This window comes from Capra hircus, chromosome 19, assembly GCF_001704415.2.
Source record: "Capra hircus breed San Clemente chromosome 19, ASM170441v1, whole genome shotgun sequence".
NCBI lineage: Eukaryota > Metazoa > Chordata > Mammalia > Artiodactyla > Bovidae > Capra > Capra hircus.
The window spans coordinates 3,778,355-3,790,047 of record NC_030826.1 but is presented as its reverse complement, the minus strand read 5'-3'; the positions used below and the strand labels follow the sequence as shown (position 1 = coordinate 3,790,047).

At 38.6% G+C, this 11,693-nt stretch overlaps 1 pseudogene; it reads right to left on the bottom strand.

The window, feature by feature from the left end:
* On the bottom strand, window positions 289–1,438 carry LOC102175238 (annotated as a pseudogene).

Sequence of the window (11,693 nt, the reverse complement as noted above, 5' to 3'; positions counted from 1 at the left end):
TGATTTGAAAACCATTTTTCTCATCCAATCAGTGATTAAATAGTGTCAATAGAGGCAGAAAACTCTAGTTCTGTGGTAGAAGTTTTATTCAGGATCATCAATAGCCATTAATCAATACTTCAGTAATCCTCTTAAGAGTACTATTGCTCAAAATAATATTTATTACTTTATTTTCAAGAGTTTTATATGATATTTTTCTTTGTGTGAGAAAGAGCATTTTTACATTTTTTTTTCTGCACTGGAAAATAATTTTATTGAGATACTACCAGTTGTGAATCTGTTCTGACATTAGGCCCCCTCTTCCTTTGTAATTCTGTCCTTCTTGAGTGGTCCCATGAATGTTTTCTTGTCCTCCACAACCTGGAAGCTGTGAAGGCCAAATTTGGAGGTGGGATCAATAGACTTGGAGTCATCTTCTCTAGGGCCCACCATTTGGTCTGCATCAGCAAGGACTTGCAGGTGAGCACTTGCTTCTTGGTTCCTATCATGCAGCCTTTGAGCATAACAAAGTCATCGGTCATTTCATCACAGTGGACAAAGCCACCCAGGGGGTTGACATTCTTGTCAGACACATCATAATCAGTAGAGGCATTGTTCTTGATCAGTTTGCCCTCCTTGATGAAGTATCTTTGGTTAATATTGTAGATCTTCTTGTTGATCTTGTTGTGGTGATGGTAGCATTTCTGCCCAGACGGAGCTATAGAGACGGTTACCCAAGCAGGATAATACAATTCAAAGAAGGCAACCTTGTACAGTCTTTGGTGGGCCTTACATGGTAGCTTATTGGTATGCCAACAGCTAGTCACCTCTTGTAGCCTTTGCCCTTGGTCACCCCAGTGACATCAATCACCTGATACTGCCAAGCATTTGATTCACATGGGCATAGCTCAGCTTTTGGCCATAGTGCCTCTGTTAACCTGAATGTCCCTGAGGTAGGCCTTCTGGCCTTCTAGCGATGATATGCATGACCTGGCAGTACTTCTTCATGTTGCTGAAGTCTTTGTCCAGATGCTTCTTGCCATCTATATCCTGCCTCTTCTTGTACTATTTGGTGAATGCCTTCTTAGTTTTATGCCAGGTCCTATAGAAGGGCCTTTTGCACTCGTTGCTAATGTGTTCAACAAAGATGTTCTCAAAGGTCCAGAGGCCTCTATGTGTTTCCATGTAGTCTACAAGGCCCACAGTGACAATGGGCAGCATCTCCACTATGGTCCCAGCCTCCACAACTTCCTTGTTGTTCACCTCGGACTCTGGCATATCAATCTGCCCCACAATGTGGGTCCTGCCAGCCTTGTAGTTGAGGAGGGCTGTGAGGTTCACAAGCTTAGAAGTCATCCTTGAGGAAGCTCTTCATCTTCCTGTGGTGCCAGCGGCTGTAATTCCAGGGCAGGTAGCCCAGGGACTCATGGCTGGGAGTGAAGAACTTCCTGTGAGGCATCCTGCCATCAGATGCTGCCAGTGGAGCAATTTTATGTTACTTTGGATTGTTTTCCTCCCAGGGAACTCATATTGATACTCAATAATCTTCGTTTTTCATCCTATATGGTCATTGTCCATTACTTTAGCAATTGGTTCTCAAACATTAAAAATATCACACAAGTTTCCAGAATCTACCATTTTGGAAATGGAACTGTGTATCTGTCTTTGGTCATGACATTATTCACATTTCCAGTGTTGTTCCAAGAATAATGATGGTGGGCATGAAATAATACCTTTAAATTCATTATTCTGAGAAGCAATTTGTCAAGACTGGAATGCATGGATTCATTCAAAGAAGACGGATAATTTCTTATGAGTTTTCAACATACTTTGAGCTAAAATCCCTTCTTTCTGATGTTTACTCTTTTCATTCTTTTTTTTTTTTTTTTTTTTTTTTAATGCTAGGCTGTAGCGGGTCATAAATCGTCAAAGTGAAAGTACTGGCATGGATGCTATACAGATCTTATTTTGAACTTTGCTTTAAATTAAATTTCAGGTTTCATTGAAGGCAGAGAATTTTAGGAAATCACATACATTTAAGATAAGCATATTTCATATGTGAATTATCTGCAACTTTAAACATCACAGAATAGTTATGAAAGATATTGAGAGCAGTGAAATAGGATAAGCTGTTTGTTTTGATTAGTTGGGAAATCAGAGAAGAAGCACTAAGAACATAGTTAAGGAATTAACATTGATTCATTGATCTGGGATACATTGACTAAGTTGGCAAGAGTAATTAAAATGAATTATCTAAATAAATTTTTTTAAATTAAAATTTTTCTTTGAACTTTAGAAAATATTCTCATAAACAAGGATTTATACAATTCATGAGAAATTTGTGTTGACAAGGAAATAAAATATATGTGAACAAATCAGTTAACAGTGAAAGTATCCCTCACCTCCTAACAAACAAAAGTCCACTGACTGTAGAAAACACTGACTATAGATTTTGATTGACTAACACAAAAAGAGCGATTAAGAAAATGTTTTCTGTTAGAGAATTAATTTTATACTTTTTAATCCCTTGACTATTCATTTGCTAGAAATATCCAATATGCTGAAACATTTCCTTCAGTTATTTAGGCACTAATCTTCATAATAGTTACTTCTTTCTTCAGTTATGAGCAATATTCATTAATTAAGAATAGAGTGTACACTAAAATTAACATGTATAAACATGAACTCTGGAAAGGTAGACTCAACCATGGTAATGGAAGCAAGATTTCCCAATAAAAAGTCCTAAAAAATATTTTTGTTTGTTAAAATTTACTATGGATTACATGTTGAGAAGTATTTTTCCCCTACATCTGCTTTTAAGTTCATGCACAAGAAATTTATGCAAAGTCTAAGAATTATTATACCATTTATTTCTAAAAATTGTCATGCTTATCTCTAAGTGAATTTGGGAAGGCTCAAGATTTACATAAATAAAACTGATAAACAAATTATAGACTATAAAAATGTGGAGAGAGGGAAGTCAATATGCTAAAACCTGTAGTTTAAGATTCAAAATAAGTTTCTCGTCTCCTAGAAGTCTTATGGAGTGTCTGTCCAACTCAGAGTTAGTTCTCATACAATGAAAAAATATCAAAATTTTAAAATACTTGCATGTCTAGTGCAATACTAGGCTTATGTCAACCAAATAAGATAACTGTGTTAAGTATTTCCTGCTCAAATCCTTTTTGTAAAGATTCTGCTTAGGATAATTTACATTGATTGCATATACTAATTAAATTTATGAGATAATTGCTTTTTTTTTTTTTTTTTTGCCATGGTTGAAAGAGTCTTAATTTTCCTATCCTTATTATTAAGCTTTTCTGAGAATGCTTACTCTCTACCTTCTGATCCTTGCATTGCCACTTAACTAAAGGTTGACAAGGCTAAATCTCTTAAACAGAAAGAGGAGAAGAAAAATATAATTCCACGAATTCAATATTGATAATTCAACTTGGAACTTGGGAGAATAACTTGAGAAGGTCCTTGGAAAGAAAACCCATTAACATTTGAAAAGAATAAAATAAATAAAAACAAACATTGTCTTGAATTTTAAACTCTTTATAACAGTAGTCCAGAAAATGACATAGAAGCTAGAATAAAAGCTTCCCCTATGACTGTCAGCATTTTAATGGCTTTGAGCTGCCACATTGTGACAGATTTGCATTATAAATGAACAATAAATGCTATCAGTAAAGAAAGTTAAGAAAAATTAGAAAACACAAGAAAGTTGCCTGGTTCTGCATGTAAATATTATTTTTCTTACAAATTGCTTTTATGTAAAATTTTTCAGTGTTGTTCATCTTGCAAGAAACCTCACAGAGCATGTTCTGCACTTAAACTACCACTGTGACTAGCCTCTCTAAAGAGCCACTGCTCTGAGCAATCATAAAAAGTCACTTTCCTCTGGGAAGAAATGTTTTCACGTTCTGCTTTCTATTCTTTATTTTGAATTAGTTTATTATAAACTAGACTACGTGTCAATGGGAAGACATTATGATATTTTTAGGTGAACAGGCACAAGATCTAGTTCAGAGTGCCTTCAAAGTGAAGTGAAGTGGAAGTCGCTCAGTCGTGCCCAACTGTTTGCAACCCCATGGATTATACACTCCACGAAATTCTCCAGGCCAGAATACTGGAGTGGGTAGCATTTCCCTTCTCCAGAGGATCTTCCTAACCCAGGGATCAAACCCAGGTCTCCTGCACTGCAGGCAGACTGTTTAAGAGCTGAACCACAAGGGAAGCCCAAGAATACTGGAGTGGGTAGCCTATCACTTCTCCAGTGCATCTTCCTAACCCAGAAATCGAACCAGGGTCTCCTGCATTGCAGGCAGATTCTTTACCAGCTGAGCTATCAGGGAAGATGCCTTCAAGGTGCTGGATATTTTTAAGGTAATGAAGTGTGGTAGGCAGAATTCTAAAAATGATCTACAAGATTCCCTGAACAGTATCTGGCATATGGTAAATGGTATGAAGCTCTATGCAGTCAGCTAAAACAAGACCGAGAGCTGACTGTGGCTCAGATCATGAACTCCTTATTGCCAAATTCAGACGTACATTGAAGAAAGTAGGGAAAACCACTAGACCATTCAGGTATGACTTAAATCAAATCCCTTATGATTATACAGTGGAAGTGAGAAATAGATTTAAGGGACTAGATCTGATAGATAGAGTGCTTGATGAACTATGGAATGAGGTTCGTGACATTGTACAGGAGACAGGGACCAAAATCATCCCCATGGAAAAGAAATGCAAAAAAGCAAAATGGCTGTCTAAGGAGGCCTTACAAATAGCTGTGAAAAGAAGAGAAATGAAATGCAAATGAGAAAAGGAAAGATATAAGCATCTGAATGCAGAGTTCCAAAAAACAGAAAGAAGAGATAAGAAAGCCTTCCTCAGCGATCAATGCAAAGAAATAGAGGAAAACAACAGAATGGGAAAGACTAGAGATCTCTTTAAGAAAATTAGAGATACCAAGGAACATCTCATGCAAAGATGGGCTCGATAAAGAACAGAAGTGGTATGGACCTAACAGAAGCAGAAGATATTAAGAAGAAGTGGCATGAATACACAGAAGAACTGTACAAAAAGGATCTTCATGACAAAGTTAATCACGATGGTGTGATCACTCACCTAGAGCCAGACATCCTGGAATGTGAAGTCAAGTGGGCCTTAGAAAGCATCACTACGAACAAAGCTAGTGGAGGTGAAGGAATTCCAGTTGAGCTATTTCAAATCCTGAAAGATGATGCTGTGAAAGTGCTGCACTTAATATGCCAGCAAATTTGGAAAACTCAGCAGTGGCCACAGGACTGGAAAAGGTTAGTTTTCATTCCAATCCCAAAGAAAGACAATGCCAAAGAATGCTCAAACTACTGCACAATTGCACTCATCTCACACAGTAGTAAAGTAATGCTCAAAATTCTCAAGCCAGGCTTCAGCAATATGTGAACCGTGAACTTCCAGATGTTCAAGCTGGTTCGAGAAAAGGCAGAGGAACCAGAGATCAAATTGCCAACATCCGCTGGATAACCGAAAAGGCAAGAGAGTTCCAGAAAAACATCTATTTCTGCTTTATTGACTATGCAAAGCCTTTGTGTGGATCACAATAAACTGGCAAATTCTGAAAGAGATGGGAATACCAGACCACCTGACCTGCCTCTTGAGAAACCTATATGCAGGTCAGGAAGCAACAGTCAGAACTGGACATGGAACAACAGACTGGTTGCAAATAGGACAAGGAGTACGTCAAGGCTGTATATTGTCACCCTGCTTATTTAACTTCTATGCAGATTACATCATGAGAAACTCTGGGCTGGAAGAAGCACAAACTGGAATCAAGGTTGCCGAAAGAAATATCAATAACCTTAGATATGCAGACGACACCACCCTTATGGCAGAAAGTGAAGAGGAACTAAAAAGCCTTCTGATGAAAGTGAAAAAGGAGAGTGAAAAAGTTGGCTTAAAGCTCAACATTCAGAAAATGAAGATCATGGCATCTGGTCCCATCACTTCATGGGAAATAGATGGGGAAGCAGTAGAAACAGTGTCAGACTTTTTTGGGGGGGCTCCAAAATCACTGCAGATGGTGACTGCAGCCATGAAATTAAAAGATGCTTGCTACTTGTAAGGAAATTTATGACCAACCTAGATAGCATATTGAAAAGCAGAGACATCACTTTGCCCACAAAGGTCCATCTAGTCAAGGTTATGGTTTTTCCAGTAGTCATGTATGTATGCAAGAGTTGGACTATGAAGAAAGCTGAGTGCCGAAGAATTGATGCTTTTGAACTGTGGTGTTGGAGAAGACTCTTGAGAGTCCCTTGGACTGCAAGGTGATGCAACCAGTCCATTCTAAAGGAGATCAGTCCTGGGTGTTTTTTGGAAGGAATGATGCTAAAGTAGAAACTCCAGTACTTTGGCCACCTCATGCGAAGAGTTGACTCATTGGAAAAAACTATGATGCTGGAAGGGATTGGGGGCAGAGAAGAAGGGGACGACAGAGGATGAGATGGCTGGATGGCATCCGTGGCTCGATGGATGTAGTTTTGAGTGAACTCCGAGAGTTGGTGATGGACCAGGAGGCCTGGCATTCTGCGATTCATGGGGTCACAAAGAGTCGGACATGACTGAGCAACTGAACTGAACTTAACTGAAGGAGATGCAAGGCCATAAACAGAAGAAAAGTGTTGTTAGCAAGAAGTGGATCATAAGTGGGAGAAAGTGCAGTTGACATTAACATTAATGGCAATGTGAGAATGTACAGAATCAGCAACATAAGTAAGTAAAGTTTTATACAATGCACAAGGTCTAAATAGTGTTCATCTCAGCACCCTCTGCCTGCAGATTTCTGTACCCCAGTTCCTAACTGAAATATCTGTGTAGTGCATGTGTGCATGCTGTCATGTCCAACTCTTTGTGACTCTGTGCACTGGTTCCCCACAGAGCTCCTCTGTCCATGGGATTCTCCAGGCATGAATACTGAATGGATTGCCATTTCCTCCTGCAGGGGATGTTTCCAGCTCAGGGATTGGACCAGCTTCTCCTGCGTCCCCTGCATTGGCAGGTGGATACTTTTACCACTGAGCCACCTGGAAAGCCCACATCTATGTAGAAGGACTTTATAAAATGTAATGTTTCTATTTCCAGGTAAAATTTAAAGTCTTTATTGGAGTAAATTAACTTCAATTTAACTTTGTATGGATTTTATTTTTCTTAAAGACAATAAAAATAGCACAACCATACCTCTTCTTAGAAGAATATATTGCTCATATGTGCTAGAAGATCCTAAGAGTTTTTGTCTTAAAGATTTCTTTTTTCACTTAGGGAAGTTTTAAGCTAAGTAAGGTAAAGCTCCATATGGGAGATTTATTAATACTGATAAAATAATAACTTCTTTAAGACAACTTTCAATTCTTCAAGCTCCATTGAAGAGTCTGTGAAGAAATATTACTGTAATTCATGAAATAGCTCTCATCTCTCCATCTTAGGACAACTTCTCTAATGCTCTCAAGTGTGGTGTGGAAAAAATTACCTAGAATGCCCTTTTATTTTCACTTCCTTCTTTCTTTTTGGATAAAAATGAAATCTACTGATTTCATAAACTGTTCATTCTATGAAATTTGAATTTTATTTTGCCTTTCTTTAGTTCTTATATCATTGCTTGATGTTATTTTAATTAATATTTATTACAGAGTATGCCTTAAAAGTAAAGTATGTACTTGGTAATGTAAGTGAAGCTATCATATGCTTATTTTGTGCTATCTATAGAATTGCATACTACAAGAAAATAGAGCTTTTGATTTCATATTCAAAGTTATCTAGATTTAACTACCCTCTCTGAGCCCTTGTATTCACATTTGCTTGAAGTTTAAGTAGTACATGAGCTTTTAAACGTCAAGATGTTAAGTTCCCATCTCTAATCCTTGCTAATCTTCAAGGAATTCAATTTTTCATCTGCAAATTGGGGATTATAATAATGCTATCCTTAGAGGAATTTTTGTGAGGTTTAAATGAGATATTGCATGCTGAAGGTGTGACACATGTATAGCTTTTATTAAGGTTGATATAACTCCCCACTATAAAGTGGGGAATTCTAGTAACTGTCTTAAGTTGTTATGAGACAGTACGGTAGAATATCTAAACAAGTATTGGATAATATTAGCATTCGAATGCTTCTCTTAAAAATGATCCTTCTCTCCTAAGCCCCAATGCATGCAAATACATACCTATTTTTAATCACCACCACCACTAAATGGATCCAGAAGTGCATTTTACCTACTTAGTATAATTCTGCTATGGAATGGTGAAGAGTGATAAAAGGCCTGTCAAAATGAACAACACAAACAGAGGGAAACAATAGAATGTTTGCTGGATCCACACAGCTTGTTGTGATCCAGTTTGTTGGTATCCAGATGATACCAATAGAATGTTTCCCTGTGTTTCTTTGTGTTGTTCATTTTAACAGGCCTTTTATCACTCCTTACCATTCCATAGCAGAGTAAAATGGGAAAGACTGGAGATCTTTTCAAGAAAATTGGAGATACCAAGGGAACATTTCACGGAAGGATGATAAAGGACAGAAATAGTAAGAAACTAACAGAGCAGAAGAAATTAAGAAGTGGCAAGAATACACAGAAGAACTATACACAAAAGGGTTAATGACTTACTTAACCAAGGAGGTATAGTCACTCACCTAGAGCTGGACATCTTGGAGTGTGAAGTCAAGTGAGCTTTAGGAAGCATTATCATGTACAAAGCTATTGGAGGTGATAGCATTTCAGCTGAGCTATTTAAAATCCTAAAAGATGATGCTGTTAAAGTGCTGCACATAATGTGACAACAAATTTGTAAAACTCAGCAGTGGTCATAGGACTGGGAAAGTTTGTTTTTCATTTCAATTCCAAAGAAGGGCAATGCCAAAGAATGTTCAAACTACTGTACAATTGCACTCATTTCACATGCTAGCAAGGTAATACTCAAATCCTCCAAGCTAGCCTTCAGCAGTACATTAACAGAGAACTTTCAGATGCACAAGCTGGATTTAGAAAGGCAGGGGGACCAGAGATCAAATAGCCAACAATTGTTGGATCGTGGAGAAAGCAAGAGAGTTCCAGAAAAACATCTTCTGCTTCATTGACTACACTAAAGCCTTTGGCTGTGTGGATCACAACAAACTGTGGAATATTCTCAAAGACATGGGAATGTCAGACCACCTTACCTGCTTCCCAAGAAAACTGTATGCAGATTAAGAAGCAATAATGAAGAGTATGTCAAGACTTTATATTGTCACCCTGTTTATTTAACTCATTTGCAGACTGCATCAAGTGAAATGCTGGGCTAGATGAATCACAAGCTGGAATAAAGATAGCCAGGAGAAATATCAACAACCTCGGATATGCAGATGATACCACTCTAATGGCAGAAAGAGAAAAGGACCTTAAGACCCCCTTGATTACAGTTAAAAAAAACTAAGATTATGGCATCTGGTCCCATTATTTTATGGCAAATAGAAGGGGGAAAAGTGGAAGCAGTACCAGATTTTATTTTTTTAGGCTCCAAATCATTCTGGATAGTAACTGCAGCCACAAAATTAAAAGATAGTTGTTCCTTGGAAGGAAAGCTATGAAAAATCTAGACAGTATATTAAAAGGCAGAGATAATTCAGTTCAGTTGCTCAGTCATGTCTGACTCTTCGTGATCTCATGGACCACAGCACACCAGGCTTCCCTGTCCATTACCAAATCGCATAGCTTGCTCAAACTCATGTCCATCGAGTAAAGATGGCCTCCAACCATCTCATTCTCTGTTGCCTCTTTTACTCCTGCCTTCAATCTTTCCCAATCAGGGTCTTTCCCAGTGAGTCAGTTCTTCACAGCAGGTGGCCATAATATTGGAGTTTCAGTTTCAGCATCAGTCCTTCCAGTGAATATTCAGGGCTGATTTCCTTTAGGATGGACTGGTTTGATCTTCTTGCCATGCAAGGGACTCTCAAGAGTGTTCTCTAATACCACAGTTCAAAAACATCAATTCTTCAATGCTCAGCTTATTTCTTCTTCAAAACCATCAATTCTTCAGTGCTCAGCAAGAATCCCTTAGAAGAAATGAAGTAGCCCTCATAGTCAACAAGAGTTCAAAATGCAGTATTTGGGTGCAATCTCAAAAACGACAGAAGGATCTCTGTTCATTTCCAAGGCAAACCATTCAATATTATAGTAATTCAAGTCTATGCCCCAATCAGTAATGCAGAAGAAGCTGAAGTTGAACTGTTCTATGAAGACCTACAAGACCTTCTAGAACTAACATCCCCTTCCCCAGAGATGTCCTTTTTATTATAGGGGACTGGAATACAAAAGTAGGAACTCAAAGGATACCTGGTTCAGTTCAGTTCAGTCGCTTAGTTGTGTCCGACTCCTTGCGACCCCATCAATTGCAGCACACCAGGCCTCCCTGTCCATCACAAACTCCCAGAGTTCACTGAGACTCACATCCATCTAGTTAGTGATGCCTTCCAGACATCTCATCCTCTGTCATCTCCTTCTCCTCCTGCCCCCAATCCCTCCCAGCATCAGAGTCTTTTCCAATGAGTCAACTCTTTGCATGAGGTGGCCAAAGTACTGGAGTTTCTACTTTAGCATCATTCCTTCCAAAGAAATCCCAGAACTGATCCCCTTTAGAATGGACTGGTTGGATCTCCTTGAAGTCCAAGGGACTATCAAGAGTCTTCTCCAACACCACAGTTCAAAAGCATCAATTCTTCGGTGCTCAGCCTTCTTCACAGTCCAACTCTCACATCCATACGTGACTACTGGAAAAACCATAACCTTGACTAGACGGACCTTAGTTGGCAAAGTAATGTCTCTGCTTTTGAATATGCTATCTAGGTTGGTCATAACTTTTCTTCCAAGGAGTAAGCGTCTTTTAATTTCATGGCTGCAATCAACATCTGCAGTGATTTTGGAGCCCCAAAAAATAAAGTCTGACACTGTTTTCACTGTTTCCCCATCTATTTCCCATGAAGTGATGGGACTGGATGCCATGATCGTCGTTTTCTGAATTTTGAGCTTTAAGCCAACTTTTTCACTCTCCTCTTTCACTTTCATCAAGAGGCTTTTTAGCTCGTTTTCACTTTCTGCCATAAGGGTGGTGTCATCTGCATATCTGAGGTTATTGAGATTTCTCCCACCAATCTTGATTCCAGCTTGTGTTTCTTCCAATGCAGCGTTTCTCATGATGTACTCTGCATCGAAGTTAAATAAGCAGGGTGACAATATATAGCCTTGACGTACTCCTTTTCCTATTTGGAATCAGTCTGTTGTTCCATGTCCAGTTCTAACTGTTGTTTCCTGGTCTGCATACAGATTTCTCAAGAGGCAGATCAGGTGGTCTTCCCATCTCTTTCAGAATTTTCCACAGTTGATTGTGATCCACACAGTCAAAGGCTTTGGCATAGTCAATAAAGCAGAAATAGATGTTTTTCTGGATCTCTCTTGCTTTTTCCATGATCCAGAGGATGCTGGCAATTTGATCTCTGGTTCCTTTGCCTTTTCTAAAACCAGCTTGAGCATCAGGAAGTTCATGGTTCACATATTGCTGAAGCCTGGCTTGGAGAATTTTGAGCATTACTTTGCTAGCATGTGAGATGAGTGCAATTGTGCAATAGTTTGAGCATTCTTTGGCATTGCCTTTCTTTGGGATTGGAATGAAAATTGACATTT